The 12,100-nt window shown below is 45.2% G+C and overlaps 1 long non-coding RNA gene across 1 annotated transcript; it reads left to right on the plus strand.

The window, feature by feature from the left end:
• Positions 1 to 5,974: 5,974 nt before the first annotated feature.
• On the plus strand, positions 5,975 to 8,856 carry LOC116666936. The gene is made up of 3 exons (XR_004323739.1): positions 5,975 to 6,100; positions 6,496 to 6,579; positions 8,674 to 8,856. It is a non-coding gene; the product is annotated as an uncharacterized LOC116666936 (long non-coding RNA).
• The last annotated feature ends 3,244 nt before the right edge of the window (positions 8,857 to 12,100 follow it).

The following is a 12,100-nucleotide window of genomic DNA, read 5'->3' on the forward strand; positions in this document are numbered from 1 at the left end:
TTGTATATAACTATACCACATCTTCTTTATCCATTTATCTGTTGATGCACACAGGTTGCTTCCATATCTTGGCTATTGTAAATAATGCTGCTATGAATATTGGGGTGCATCTGTCTTTTTAAATTAGTGGGTTTTCTTTTTCAGATAAATGAGGTTGCTTTAATAGCTGTGTAAATAAAACACAGAGGAAAGCAGCCCAAGGTGGAGATTCCACATAAGTTTCTGTGCCTACATGATCACCAGCCCCAGAATTCTGTTCTCAGCAGCAAGGGAGTGGAAAGAGTCAAGTGGGCAGTGCTGAGCGGGAAACCTGTCCTACAGGTCCCACTGGATGGGAGGGCTGGCTGGAAGTGACCAGGAAGCTTTGTGCCAGGACTTCCTGGAGGCAGGGAGCTGCGGTGAGGTCCTGCTGTGCCCGTCCCAGGATTGAGGCAGGAGGTGGAAGTGCTCCATCTCTACCGAAGCCCCACTAAACAGTCCTGGTTCAGGCCTGGTACACAGCAGGTGCTCAAGAATTTTTTGAGGTCCACATTAACATTACTATTCAGACAAGAGAAATTTCCATGCCATATGCTACTTCCAAGAAATTTCATACAATCTTTTGAGGACAAAGCAAGATTTTTTTTTCCCCAACACTCTGAAAATGAATTTTGAAACAAGGACATAAAAGATTCAGTAATGTTGCGATAATATTTTACAACTCAGGGGGCAAGCCTTGCATTTTAAAATCCTGCTAGATTTGCCATATAATAATAGAAGAACAATCAGGGCATCATGTAAGTTTGTTCTTTGTTAAGCAAGTGAAAGATAGAAAGAAGACTTCTGGGTTGAAATGGTGGATTGAACATACGCATCTAACTTCCCTGCCTCCTGAAATCTACCATAAAAGGATTAAACCAACAAACAAAAACAAAAATAGGAACCAACAAGGACGAAGAGAACAGGAGAGAAAAACAGCACCAACATTTCAACTGGAAATCAGATGAGGTGGTGGTGACTGATTTAGAAGACCCAAGGAAGCCAGTTCCTAGACCAGCAGTGAGGAAAGCTGGGAGCCCTCAGTTTACACACAGAACCTTGAAGAGGCACAGGAGCTGACTACCCAGGGCTTCTGGACCTGGAGGTGGAAGGTGTGCTAAAATGAGGAGGGCTGGGTGGAAGCTATTTGATAATCACTTGGATTCCTAGATGCCCTCCCTGTGTGACAGCCCCACCTCCAGCCCCATCTTGGTAAAAACAATGTATCTAAACTGGGGGATGCCAGGCATGGTTGAGGGTGTGGGCACCATGCCAAATGCATGTGAGTATCAGATGTGATCCCAACAGCCCTTGCCTCCTGCTGTGCTCCACAGAGGCTGACAGCCAGGCTGTTTTTCTCTAGCAGGAGATGGAAAGACTATGTCCTGGGGATTCTGGCTAGCCATGAGGAAGTGTCTCTAGTTATGGACAACAGGAGTTCCCCCATACGTGCTCCATCTGATTATCCTACAGAGGGACATAACGTCAGTAAGTCCCATTCATGTGCAGAGTGTCCAATAAAGTTTTTAGTTCCCATTTCATAATTATGACTAGACAAACAAGGATTATTTAACATCCAAGAAAACAGATTATCTGAGGACACCAAAAGAAACAGAGAAAAAGAATTTGGTAGAAACAAAGACTATGTAGAGAAAAGAAAATTAAACTAAAGGAAAAAGCTATCAATGAGAGATAAGAGAAGACGTTGCCTTAGGAAACAAGAATTGGATGTTATGAAAAAGTTATATCCTGAGAACAAAACCTCTTGAAAACATGGGTGTAGCAATAAAAACACAACAGAGTTCTAGCAATGCAGTAAGGCTAGAAAAAGAGGTAAAAGCCATAGAGATAAAAAGGAAAAAAAATGTATTTGTAGAAAGCATGATTGTTTACATAGAAATTCATAAGCAATCGATAAAAATATTATAATAAATTAATTTAAACAAGAATACAAGGACAAGATACAAAAAATAATTGCATTTCCATACACTAGCAACAAATAAATTTAAAAACTTTTAAATAATACACACAAAAAAGGGCAAAAGATCTCAATAGACACCTTACCAAGGATGATGTACAGGTAGCAAATAAGCGAATGAAGAGTTGCTCAACATTATGCCTTATTAGGGAATTGCAGATTCAAATGATGAAATGCCACTACACATCTATTAGAATGACTGAAACCCAGAGCACTGACACCACCAAATGCTGGTGAGAGTGTGGAGCTGCTGGAACTCTTGTTGCTGGCGAGAAAGCAAAATAGTCCAGCCTCTTTGGGAGACAGTTTGGTAGTTTCTTGCAAACCTAAATATGCTTTTACCGTACAGTCCAGCAACCACAATCCTTGTAATTTACCCCAAGGAGTTGAAAACTTATGTCCACACAAAATACTTAATGACTGCAAAGGGGAAATCAGTAAATTTACAGTGAAGAAACCCAGCAGATACCACTTCAGCCAAGTGAACAAGGTTAACATAACACCGTGGGCTCGCGATGCACCAGAAGCTACCTCGCTCCTCAGTCTAATCAGGAGAAAACACCAGACAAATCCAAGCTGAGGGACATTCTACAAAATATCTGATCAGCACTCATTAAAAGTGTCAAGGGCATGAAAAACAAGGAAAGACTGAGGAACGATCACAGATGGGAAGAGAGACCAAGGAGACAAGACAACTAAATACAAAGAGGAGTCCTGAACTGGATCTTGGACCAGAAAAAGGACGTTAGTGGAAAAACTGGTGAAACACGAATTAACTTCAGTACTTTAGTTGATAGTATGTACCACGCTTAACTCTTAGTTTTGATAATGGTACTATGGTTATGTAAGAGGTTAATATGAGAAGAGTCTGGGTGACGGGAACATGGAAATTGGATTACCTCTGCAACTCTTCTGTAAGACTTCAGCTCTCTCAAAATAAGGCTTTTTAAAAAAGGTGTTTGTATTCTCTTTTCTGCGAACTGTCTGCTCACGTACACTCACTTTTTAAGTTTGGGTTTTTTTCCCTTTACATCAAAATTTCTAGGAATTCTTTCGTACATTAGGGAAAATGGGCTTTTGTCCTATGTGCTGCCTTTTTCCTGTCATTTACCTCTGATTTTGTTTCTGGTAAGTTTTAAGGCAAAAAAATTATTTCCTTTTTATATGGACAAATTGATTAGCCTTTCCTTTATGGTTTCTGTCTCATGTCTAGAAAGTTCTTTCCCACTTGGAAAATTTCCTTCTAATATTTTTATGGGGTTTTTTGGGTTTTTTTTTTTTTTTTTTTTTTGACATTTAAACCTTTTGTCCTTCTGGAATTTACTTTGGGATTTTTTTTTTTTTGACTATCTAGTTTTTTCAATATTTTTACTAAATTATATACCTTTTTTTCTCACTGATTTGAAATACTACCTATATTATGTACATAATCATTGTCGATGCTGATTTTTTAAAAATTAGACAAACTGCTTCTGAGGCTTCGGTGAGTAAATATCCAAGAATAACCAGAAACATTCAGAGAAGGAAGTATTATGGAGGTAGAACTAACCCAACCGGGTATTAAAGTGTGTTATAAAGTTACTAGTAATTCTGAAAACTTGTTTCCTAGGCTGTGAGCTCATTAACCGCAGGACTGATTCATCTGTGTGCCTAGCACAGCCCTGGTGAGAGCAGGGAATTGATGTTTGTTGAATAACTAACTGACTGACTAAATGAATGAAGAGATTAGGAGAGATGAAAGAAACAATGTTGTTGACAGCCTACTGTGTCTCAGGTGCTTTACATTTGTGTTCTCCTTTTACCTCCATTTTTTACCCTGAGTCTACTCCTGAGCAAACAGGCTCATTATAGTCAGACCAGGACACTCAGCTGATGATAGGGTGGAGCTAAGATTTGGCCTGGACAGATGGCTCCCTGAGCTCCCAGAGCCTTGGAGAGGCATCACCTGCCGCTTGCCCAAGGGGGCCAGTTCCTCTAGCCTGGCCCAGGCCTAACGGAGCCAGTGCTTGTCTGGGGCTGGGTCTGCACCTCCAGACTGGCTGCCCACCCTGCTACAGAGTCTGACTTGGGCCAAGTCCCAGCTCTGCTGACAGGGGCTGGACCCTGGCCCAGGAGTCTGAGCCCAGCTGTCAAGGGGACCATGCCCCAGGGGGCACCCAGGAATTTCTGTGGCTGCACCGGAGCCTCATGAGTCAGTCCTGGAAGCCACAAGACACCAGGTCTCAGATGGGCATGGACCAGGGGCCGGGCAGGTGTGGTTCTAACCCAAGCCCAGCTTCTGTGAGTCTCCAGTAAACCCTGAACCTCCCTGAGCCTTGTCTATACAGCGGGGATGTTTTCCTTTATTGAGCTAAAATTTACAAACTGTGAAATGCACAGACTTTAGCACAATTCAATGAGTTTTGCCAAAGTATAACCAAAACCCAAATCAAGACATAGAACATTTCCATAAGTCCAGTGAATTCTCTCAGTAAATTCCCCGACGTTCAACCCCTTAGGCACTCATTGTCACCAGAGACTAATTTTGCCTTCTTGGGCTTCCTATTAATGGAAGCCTAGAATACACACTTTTCCGCGTCTGGCTTCTTTCTACAGAGTATTTTTGAGACTCATCCACAGTGTTGCAAGCCTGCATCAGCCCTTCATTCCTTCTGAGTCATACCTGCTGTTGTCTGGACAAACCACTCACATTCATGCATCCACCCATCTATGGATGGTTGGGTTGTTCCTAGTTGGTATGATTATGATAAAGGTGCTAAGAGCATTTTTGTTTAAGTTTTGGTGGATGTATATATCCTTTTCTTGCAAGTTAATACTTTTGTGCCACAGAAACACTCTGCTTGTGTCTCCTCTGAGAAAGTGTGCTGCTGGAGGTCCAGGTGGCCAACACCCCAGCACCATCCCTCGGGACCCACCTCCCCTAGCTGCTCCCAGCCAGTGACTGAGCACAGAAGAGGGAGGCAATTTGCATCTGCCCATTCCTGCAGGATGCAGGATGTCCCCCTGGGAGCTGGGGCTCAGGGACTTTAGGGACTTTAGGGACTCTTCTAAAGCTGTGCCAAGAGCTGAGGCTCTTCCGAGCTCTTCTGGGATGCACTGTGTCCCCCCAAATCCATGTGTTGAAGTCCTAGCCCCCAGGACCTCAGAATGCAACTGTATTTGAAGATAGAGCTGTTAAAAAGGTTTAAATTAAAATAACGTAATTGGCATGGGCCCTAATCCAATCTAACTGATGTCCTTCTAAGAAGAGGAGATTACGGCCCAGAGATGCATGCACAAAGAGAAAGGACCAGGTGAGGCCACAGAGAGAAGGTGGCCCGTGCAAGCCAAGCTCGAGAGAGGCCTCAAAAGAAAACCAAACTGCCAACATGTTGATTGGGGACTTGTAGCCTCCAGGACTGTGAGCAAACAGATTTCTGTTGTTCAGCCCACAGTCTGTGGCATTTTGTCCTGGCAGCCCAAGCAGACCAAGACACTACCCAACCTTCCTCCTGGCCCTTCCCTGGGCTCAACACTGAGGGCTCCCCACCCTCCAGCTCCCTCCCCCGCATCCTGCCCACGCATTTTCTCCCATCACTCTCTGTGTGTCTGACCCTGCCCCAGGTCTGCTTCTGGTGTCTGGCACAACCTGGGTTATGCATTACCCACATTTTGGGAAGGTCAAGGAATGAGGCCATGCCTGGCACAGGGTGGGTCCTCTACCTGGCAGGGTCAGCTGGGATTCTGGTCTAGCCGGGCAGGGAGGTGGTGTACGAGGCTCCTTTGCAGCCTGGAGGTGAGGCCAGATCCTTCCTCTCTTGCTGAGGCAATGCTGCCCTGGAAGGAGCAGGAACTCCCTGATTCGGGGGCAGCCGTCGGGGTCTCCTCCCCTCAGCCTGGGACTTGCCCCAGCAGCAGGCGAGAGCAGCAATTGCAGAGCAGGCAAGGGCCTCAGAGGAGTCTCTGGAACGTGGAGAAACTGAGGCCAGGGTCAGGGCTCTGTGATGGAGGTCATCGGGCACACAGGCCTTCACGTGTTCCTCAACGGGCCCAGCCTTGGCCGACATGAGGCAGAAATAACACCCCCAGTGGCACTGCTCACCTGAGTTTGAGGTGGCCCTGCAGGTATGTGAGCTCTGGAGGCTGCGTTCAGCTCCATGCCCACCACCACGCTGCTTGAGCTGGGCCTCACCCCCACCAGCCATGTCCTTTAAGGCTCAGGGGAGCCAGTCCCCAAGCAGGAAGGTGATGCTGTGGGTGGGAGATGCTCAGCAGATGCTGCAGGGCTGGCTCAGGGATTCTCCGAGCTGCCATTGGGAGAGAAAGGTGGAGAAGCAGAGGCTTCCCCCAGAGGGAAGCCGGGGTCAGAGGCATTGCTGTCAAGAGTGAGGAGCGCAGGGCAGGCAGGAGGGGCGAGGTCTGAGGGGCTTTAATGGGAGAGAGAGAGAGGAAGGAAGGGAGGAGGAGGGAGGAAGAGAGGGAGGAACTTAGACACTGACAAATCATCTTGCTCTTTACAGGTTATGAAACACTTTCCCACACATTAGCTTTCTGATCTCACAACCACCCTGTGAAGAAGACAGACAATCACCCCTCATTAGCAGGTAAGAAACTGGGGATCTGGGGGGAAAGGTTTGGCAGCCCGTATGGGTCATCTCAGGTCCTCGAACTCCAGCCTCCAGCCTGTCCAGCTTCTAACCAGGCCTCTGTCACACACGCCGGCGCCCCCACCCACAGCGGGCTCTTCTCACCGCCACGGGCTGGTTGGGAGCCGCTAGTCCCCACTGTCCACGTTTACTGGCCTTGCTTCAAAATGCTCATGTTCTGGGCTGACCCCAGCTTTACAGAGGAGCCCAAAACACCAAAAGCATCAAGGAAGTTCTGACATTTCTGAGAGAAGAGTTTGCTCCTAGCATCCTCCAGCCCCTACCCCAGGGTGACCGTGTTTCCAGGGCTGTGGCCCCGCATCTCACGCCAGGCCATTTGTTCAGTCATTCCTCTTGAGACCTCACTAGGCACCAGGCATTTTGCTAGACCCCAGGAACCTGTGGTGACCAAGACCAGCTGGACAGAATAAAGGAGCTGGGCCCACAGCCCAGGCCCAGGGCTAACGCAGAGCCCCCGCCCACTGGGCCATCCTCTCCAGACTGTACAGCTGACACTTGAACAACACGGATTTGAGTTGCACGGGCCCACTTATGTGCAGATTTTATTCGATAAATACATCGGAAAATTCTCTGGAGATTTGTGACCATTTGAAAAACTCACAAATACCAAAAAAATTAAGAATAAGTTAGCTATGTGGTAAATGCATAAAATACATGTAGATCTGGTCTAGCCTTACCTTGGCATAAGGTAAGTGAGTTTTTTTTCTTTATTAAAAAATTTTTCCTTCGTTCCAGTTTTATTGAGATATAATTGACATACAGAGCTGTATACTTTTTGAGGTGGGGTAGGTAATTAGGTGTTTTGTTTATTTTCTGAATGGAGATACTGGGGATTAAACCCCAGACTTCATGCTTGCTAGGCACGCACTCTACCTCTGAGCTGCACCTTCTCTACCATGATATTTAATATAGAATTAATAATGTGTTAGTTTTCTTACTGTTTTATAACTTGGCTTTCCAAGAATTTCCTTATCATGCAATCTGCCTTTCTTGTAGTTGAAGAAACTGTTTACCAGCCTATTGTCTCAGGTAAGTGGTTTAAAAAAAAAGGTTTAAAAAACAATATTTCCAATACTGTATTATGAATAGCACTGTAATACTGGATGCCATGAAAATTTGTTTGTTTCTTTTTTTAAACATAGATGAAAATATTCTCATCAAAATATTAGCAAACAAAATTCACTAATACATTAAAAGGATCACACACCATGAGTAAGTGGTATTTATTCCACGGATGTAAAGATGGTTCAATATCTATAGATCAAACAATGGGATACACCACATTAACAAAATGAAGGATAAAAATCATGATCATCTCAACAGATGCAGAAAAAAACATTTGACAAAATTCAAACTCCATTTATGATAAAAAAAAAAGAATCTCAACAAAGTGGGTATAGAAGGAACATGCCTCAAAATAATAAAGGCCATGTAAGACAAGCTCACAGCTAGCATCGCGCTCCATGGTGGAAAGCTGGAAGCTCTCCCTCTCAGATCAGGAACAAGACAAGGAGGCTTACTCTTGACATTAATTCAACATTGCATTGGAAGTCCTAGCTAGAGCAGTTAGGCATTCAAAAGAGAAGAGGATGCCATAAAAATTATATAACGATTCATTCATTAACGTATGGGCCAGGCTACCGTGACACAATCACATTGATTACACTAGGCGGCCACAGAGCATCCATATTACTGCTTCTCATTATCAGTGCAGGAATCGTTATACCTGTAAATAAATGTGAATTTCCTTTTCACATTATCTTTTCATTTTGGGGGGGAGGTAATTCAGTTTTAATTAATTCATTCATTTTTTTAGTGGAGGTACTGGGGATTGAATCCAGGACCTAATGCATGCTAAGCATGGTCTCTACCACTGAGCTAGACCCTCCCCACCTTTATCTTTTCATTTTTGATGTCTAGTATCAATAGCTCCTTAGGCACTCTCTCCCCAGTGTTTGGTCCTTCAGCCTCTGATGTGAATGGGGGGGGTGACATCATTTCTGAGGGACCCTTAAGTCCGATTTTCTCCAGCTCCAGGTGCCTGAGCCCCACATGCCCATCATGTTGGAAGCTGAGTTTGACCATGTGGCATCATCCATCTGCCCAGGATGCTCAGGCACAAAGCAGGATGCCAGCCTGCTCAGGAAGGACAGAAGGACAAGGCAGCCACACATCTCCAGCTGGAATTTCCTCTCATGCTTGTTCTGTGGTCACGGAGTAAAAACACTCCATTTTGAAGGTAAGGTCTTCACTCAATCAATATTTTCACAGTTGTTGGGGACGGTATCCATGTGTGAGCTTCAAGGCGACCATTAACCACTGACATCGACCACGTAAACTGGGGCCCCCCCAACTAACGAAGAAGTTAATTCCACTGCTATTTCAGCAGCTGACTAACCGGGCTAATAGGGGGCATGTGGTCACATCATGACTCTCGACACCAAGGAGCCCTATGTCTAGAATAACAGGCTGTAAGGAAATGTGTGAGCATTGTAACAGCCAGAGTTTGGGAAGAATCTAGAAGGGATTTTCTTCTACCTTTTTGAATTTTCAAAATTTAGTGCATATGTATTACTTTTCTTATGAAAAGTTCGAAGCAATACTCTGCCCTGTATGATGTTAGAAACACAATTTTCCAACTGTTCTTTTATCTCTATATCCCACCAGTGTTTGGTTGATGGGGTTATTAACCCACTAGTCATACCACATTTGTTTCATTTGCTAGTGTTCTTAAGGAAATGTTCTTAAAGTCCTTGGCTTTCATTTAGTCGTTTTGAAAAGCTTCATTTATCAAAATGACACACGTCTATTATAAAAAAAATAATAAAGAAACGTTCCAGGAAGAATGGGGAAATTGTCCAAATTCCTATACCCAGAGATAATCTCAGTGATCATTTTGGTGAATATCTTTGGTTTGCACAAACCCAGTCATTTTTCAATTGATTTTATTACATTTTTAGTGAATTATTTCTTGAACTAGTTATACATTCATAAGGTTCAAAATCAAATTTCAAAATATGCAAATGGATATACATATGTGCAAAAACTGAAAAGTGCATCTTCCTTACCAATGGATTTTGTTGCATTTTGGTAAATATGTAGATACACCTGGTTCTTTGGAAGGCAGGACCATATTCCATGGTATGGAGGTACTATAATTTATTGAACGCATCCTGGCTAAAAGATGTTTTGCCGAAATAATTTCACTCCTTTCACTCTGAAAGCACACACCACATGAGGAGCTTTCTGAAGTACACCATCAAGGCCTTTGCTTTGAAACTGGCCTGAATGAGACCCTCACCCTGTCCATGTCCTGCCCTCCTTGGCTTCATCAAGCCCAGCCTTGTGCATTTCAATGAAACACTATCTTTTGTAGGACCTTGATATCTGCTTTCCAGTTTTGCACAATGTTTGAGTAATAACTTGGCAAGAAGGAAAACTTCATCATCTACACACATCAAAGAGTTCTTTTCTCTCTCAATGTCTTGCCTCCCCATGAGGTTAAGGCCCTTACAAGGCAAATCCAATGAGCCGCACCTCTCACTGGTCTCACAGATGGTAAGATGTACACCTGTATTTTGCAAGTCCGAGACAAACTGAATGGGAAAAAAAAATCCATTTGGGCCTGGGGTGCTTGAAATTGTTCAGACACCTAGCACATTAGTAACAATCTTTTTTGGACTGTTGGCTCCCTTCGTTCAGAAGAGTAGTCACTGGCATGTGATGTTGTGGCTTTGACCTTTCTTCAGCACCCCCACCCCCGGAAGCAGCAATCTTGAGTCCGTTTCCTTGGCTAAATATTTCTCCCTCTCTTCCTCAAGGGCACGTGTATCCACACACATTTGTATTTGAGGGCCTGGACCGGATTGATTGTGGTTTGGAAAGATCAAATTTAAAAAAAAAAAACGATAATTGCACATCAAAGGTTCCTTGAACTTTCTGGAGCTGATAGAAGAGCTGAAGGGGCCTTGGATACCAGACAAGGTCTCCCGTGTGGCAGGCACAGGAGAGGTGCCCTCGGGTCCAAGTGCAGGACCAAGGGCAGGGATGGAGCTGAGTAAGTGCCTGGCGGAGAGACAGGAGGTGGCAACCACACGTCCACATCTGCTGACACTGGTGATGTGTGATGTGCCCACGCTCTCACCACTCACACTTCCTGTCCACGCGAGGGGCATTTTCCAGAGCAAGCTCCTCCAGAGTCACAGGGAGGACAGCGCACAGGTAACCGGCCCTTTTCAGGAGGAACTGGATATTCAGGGAATTAGTCATTGTTATTCATCACAGGTTGAACCAGGAACCAGGTTCCCTGCCCACCTTTTCTGAAGGCAGTGAAACAGAAGTCAGGACACATCCGGGCTTGGGGAGGGAGTTCACGCTGTTTTGGGGAAGGCTGTTTCCCAGCTTGGATCAGCTGGTATTTCTCAGGATGGCCCCATGACTTTAAAGAAATGGCAGAGTGACTCAGGCTACAGGTTTAGAGCTAAGCCACCCGAGTTCTAGTCCTGGTTCCACCCACCACTTAGAAGTCCTGTAGCCTAAGTTCATGCCAGTTAATTAATCTCTCGGTTTCCTTCACTGTACAGAGAGCTGACAATAGTAGCTTCCTCCTAGGCTGGTCTGAAGGTTAAATGAGAAAACTGCATGCCCTACAAGGCCGACTGTCCATAAGGGCTTGACAGATGTCTGCCATGGTTCTTACCCTGAGCATGCCACCAGGGACTGACCAGACTGGTCATTACCACATGCCAGGGATGAAGCGCGCAAGAGATCTCAAGTTTAGATGTGCTGTTCCTGCAGATGCCGGAAGTCAGAACCAGAGGGCCTTGGCGGTCAGCTGGCCAGGAGTTCAGAAGAGATCGAAGAGTTTCAAAGGTTAACAGACCAAAGAGCCCTCCGGGGCTCCTGATGGGTGGCCAGGCTAGTAGACAACAACGCTAGTCCAGTCCCCTCCCTGCACAGCTGGGGGATGGAGGTGCAGGGCAGGCAGGGGCTGGTCCGAGGGCCCACAGCCAGCTGATGCTCAGGCTGGGGCTACAGTCTGGTCCTCAGAGCCCCCAGGTCTCTTCTTCCCCAGGGGCGTCCTGCAGCCATGAGGCCACGTGGGAAGACCAACAAGGATGCCTCGTGTCCTTCGAAGCATTTTTTTAACCCAAAAGGTAGAAGAGAGTATTTCCCGCCAGTATACTTAAACACTTTCCTGTAAAAAAAAGCAAGCCTCATGATGTTCAGATGCACCTGAATCTGAGTGGGAGGTGAGCCTTGCACAGAGGATCCACTGGTTGCTGGGCTGCGCAGAGACCTGTTGAATTTAGAGGATTATTTCTCTTCAAATCAGGAGGATGTGTGCTCAGCCGTCTGTTTAAGAATTCGCTTATTTTCAGAGGATAAATATCAGCCTGTCGTTTTGAAAGGGAACATATGGGCATCAAATGACCATCATTTGCTTTTAACAACAGAC

The sequence above is a fragment of the Camelus ferus genome, chromosome 11 (assembly GCF_009834535.1).
Source record: "Camelus ferus isolate YT-003-E chromosome 11, BCGSAC_Cfer_1.0, whole genome shotgun sequence".
Lineage (NCBI taxonomy): Eukaryota > Metazoa > Chordata > Mammalia > Artiodactyla > Camelidae > Camelus > Camelus ferus.